This window comes from Elephas maximus, chromosome 4 (genome assembly GCF_024166365.1).
Source record: "Elephas maximus indicus isolate mEleMax1 chromosome 4, mEleMax1 primary haplotype, whole genome shotgun sequence".
In the NCBI taxonomy this organism is placed as follows: Eukaryota; Metazoa; Chordata; class Mammalia; order Proboscidea; family Elephantidae; genus Elephas; species Elephas maximus.
Window position 1 is genome coordinate 154093591 of NC_064822.1, and position 4121 is coordinate 154097711.

Here is a 4121-nt window from a genome sequence, read left to right on the forward strand (position 1 = left end):
AACAAAAACCATATATATATATGAAGAAATGCATTTTTTCTCCTTTTTATTATACTTTAGATGAAGGCTCACAGAGCAAATTAGTTTCTTGTTAAACAATTAATACACCAAATGTGAAGGTAGTGATATCATGCTAAAATACATTCTCCAGGAACGTCATATGTTGACCCAGCATATAGTTGGTACTAAGTGAATGACATTTAATATAATGATGATGATGATGATGAAGGGAGTGCCTTGAAATAATGTTACCTACCGTGCAATCCGAGCAGTGTTTTATTGAGGCCTTGTGTTGTAAAAGTCAGCCACAGGACAACCCGAATATTCTATGTGTTTTCTGGACTACAAACCCTAATTAAAATGAATGGAGAGTTTTATGCCACCTCAAGACTGCCATTTTGTGATATTTGTTGCCAGTCCCATGACATGTCAATACCCTTGCTTTGTCAACCTGGGGTTCCCCATTACTAGCTTTCTTGTCCCCTCCTGCCTTCTCGTCCCTGCCCTTGGGCTGGTGTGCCTATTTAGTCTCATTTTGATTTTTGGGCCTGTCTAATCTTTGATTGAAGGGTGAACCTCAGGAGTGACTTCATTACTGAGCTATAAGGGTGTCCAGAGGCCATATTCTCAGGGTTTCTCTAGTCTCTGTCAGACCAGTAAGTCTGGTCTTTTTTTTTTTTTTTTTGTGAGTTAGAATTTTGTTCTACATTTTTCTCTAGCTTTGTCCACAACCCTCTATTGTGATCCCTGTCAGAGCAGTCGGTGGTGGTAGTCGAGCACCATCTACTTGTGTTGGACAGAGTCTAGTGGAGGCTGTGGTAATTGTGGTCCATTAGTCTTTTGTGCTAATCTTTTCCTTACGTCTTTGGTTTTCTTCATTCTCCCTTTCTCCAGACAGCATGAGACCAGTGGAGTATGTTAGATGGGCACTCACAAGCTTTTAAGACCCCAGAAGCTACTCATCAAAGTAGAATGTAGAACACTTTCTTTATAAACTATGTTATGCCCACTGAGCTAGATATTCCCCAAACCATGGTCTCCATAGCCCTTAGCCCAGTAATTTAGTCCCTCAGGGAGTTTGGGTGTGTCTATGGAGCTTCCATGACCTTGCCTTGGCCAAGTTGTGCTGGCTTCCCCGGTATTGTGTACTATCTTACCCTGCACCAAAGGTACCACTTACCTATTGTCTATTTAGTGTTTTTCCCTCCCCACCCCCTCCTCCCTTATAACCATCAAAGCATCAAAGGTTATTTCTTTTTGTGTAAACCTTTTCATGAGAAAAATATGGAATGCTTCATGAATTTGCGTGTCACCCTGTAACCTAATGAGGGTTCTTGTCCTGTCTTATTAGCCAGTCGAAATAAGATGGATGCCACGCCACCAGTTGCAAGGGAAACAGAAAGTGGAAATTTATTGTCTGTGCAGACAAGGAGCAACTTGGGGTCCAGTGAACATAAGGCCACGTGCTCACTCTTTGAGGGGTTTGGGGAAATTTTTATTTCCAGTGGTGTCTGGGAGTTGGGTTTGGTGCCCGGAGCTCTCTGCCCTTAGCCCTCCCATGTCCACATTTGGAGGTCCGGATGTTGAATCATTGGAGATGTTCAGGTCCAAGGACAAATTGCAGACACAGCTCTTTAGGTCCTGTGCATTCTCCAAAATCTTGGTTCGAGCATGCAAGGGATTCTGGCACCAAATTCAAACTGCATTTAGGGCCACAGCATGATTGGGCCAAACTGCAGTTAGAAGCCATGGCTTGGTGGGCTGCAAGGCAGGGGTAACTGTGGCAGAGTGGGGGAAGTCTTGGTGGAGGCTTCCATCCTTGTGCAGGGGCCGTGGTAATCTTCTCTGTATCATTCCAATTTTAGTATATGTGCTGCTAAAGTGAGCATGAAATACATATTTTTTAAAAGATAAAATACCATATGCGTTCTGAGTAAGAACTTCAGAACAGATGAGACAGATAGGGTTAACTGTGCCCGTGGCTGAACAAAAGAGCTTTTAAAAGATTATCACCTAGAAGTTGGTAAACAGGAACCACACCCTATAGTGAGACAGATGGGGTTAACTGTGCTGGTGGAACAAAAGAGCTTTTAAAAGATTATCATCTAGAAGTTGGGTAAACAGGAACCCACCGGTCAACATGAGATAGGATTGGGGCAGCCTGTGAATTACTATCTCCTTCTTAGTGTTTTTCTAGTCCCCTCCTCCTTTGTAGGCTCCGCATGCACAAAGGAGCAGAATGTGACTGCTGTTTGACCCTCCTTAGCCCTCCGAAGATGGCGATGTAGAGCCGAAGATCAAGTACACTTGCGTTATATCCCATAATAAGTTATGCCAAGGGCTGCCGAGAGGACTCCATCTTGAATATCAGCAGCTTCCATTTTAGATTCCAGATGCGCGAGCAACCTATTTAGCATACACTGCCATTCTGAGAAGTACCCACCCCTTGAAAGAAGCCCACTAAGTATTCTTTACTCTATTGTCTCCACCGAACCCATGTAAGCCCTAGCCTTGCTTTGCTTTTCGAGTCAGTCTTTTGGAGAGGCTTAGATCCTCCCTGACTCCTTTTGCTTCAAGCAAAATAAGGCTTGCTGAAGATAAAGTTTGTCTTTCACTTGTATTCTTACTCAGGAAAAGACAAGGACTCTTTGTGTCAGATTGGCAATTGGTAACACAGAGGTGGCTGCACTGGCATACTTAGGGTGGCTGGCCTAGGAGTGGAAACCCTAGTGGTGTAGTGGTTAACAGCTACAGCTGAGCCAAAAGGCTGGCAGTTCAAATCCATCAGATGCTCCTTGGAAACCCTATGGAGCAGTTCTACTCTGTCCTATAGGGTCACTATAAGTCTGAATTGACTCCACGGCAATGGGTTTTTTGGCCTAGGAGCAAGCCCTACTCCATGTGTTACAAGCTCCTGCTTCTGCATTCCTGAGAATGTAACCTTGACTTCTTCAGATTCACATGCATATGGACTTGAGTATCTGACTGGGTAGAATCAACAGACTCTGGCCCTCTATCAATTATCTTGTTTATTTTGTTTGAATGTACAGAAATTAGGTGGATCTCCATCATAAAAGAACTGTAAACAAGTTCTTTCTATTGTAAGAAGAATTCTAAGAAGCCAAGAGATAATAATCACAATGAGGCACACCTGGAATGGCCTGGGGACATGTTTCCGCTCCCAGCTAGAGACTTAAAGTTATATTCACATCACTGAGTTTTTCAGTTGAGCAGAGACCCTGTAATTTCCAAAATCAATTGATAAAATCTTAAAGGGCTAAAATTAGATTGGGGAAATATGGAAAATGGTAAAAATTTCAAAACTTAGAATATTGAAACAAACTATTTCAGCAGTAATTTTGTTTTGTGGTATACAGGCTTAAAATAATTTCAAAGATATTAAATTGAGCTAATAGATATACTTTTGCTTTTTATACCACAGAGAAAGGATATACATATATATTTGGGTCTGCTAATGAGTGTGTTCATTTTTGTCATTTGAATGGATGTCCTACAAGAGGTATAGTGTATGGGCCAGGCAGTCTTTATTCTGTTGTATATGGGCTTGCAATGAGTCGGAACTGACTCGATGGAATCTGACAACAACAACTGTAAGAAATATGCAACAATGACAAAGTTAAAGAGGTTTATTAAAAGGGAATTTTTTTGATATGGTCAAAGTTTTTATATGTCTGGCTAAAGGTTGATGGTTTATTTGTGAGAATTCCTGAAAGCTTTAATGTCAAATAGCAGAGTTGGGTTTCTTGCTGTTAAGAAACAAAATTTTTCTTTGATTACTAAGTTAAAGAATTAATTTATTCTTTGCATAATCTTCCTGGAAGGCAAGTGTTCAGTCTCTCGTTAGAATAAATTCCTGAAAACTAAGATTCATGGCTTTGAAAAAGTTTTTTTTTTTTTAACCTTTAAAATCTTTGATTAAATAACTCAAGTGTTTTTTCCTGATGACCTGTGATGAACTCCTGACAACTTTGGAATTTCATGGAAAGCTGCAAAAGTTTTTTTTCCCCTGCTTTTTTTTTTAAAAAAGAGTGCTAAAATAAAAGGGTTTTATTTAATATGCTACCTGAAACCTGTTACCAAATCAAGGGAAGAGCCTGTTT

At 40.7% G+C, this 4121-nt stretch overlaps 1 non-coding gene across 1 annotated transcript; it reads right to left on the reverse strand.

Annotated features, from left to right (window-relative positions):
* Window positions 1–1782: 1782 nt before the first annotated feature.
* LOC126076651 (U6 spliceosomal RNA) lies at window positions 1783–1889 on the reverse strand. The gene has a single exon (XR_007517576.1). It is a non-coding gene; the product is annotated as a U6 spliceosomal RNA (small nuclear RNA).
* Window positions 1890–4121: the final 2232 nt, after the last annotated feature.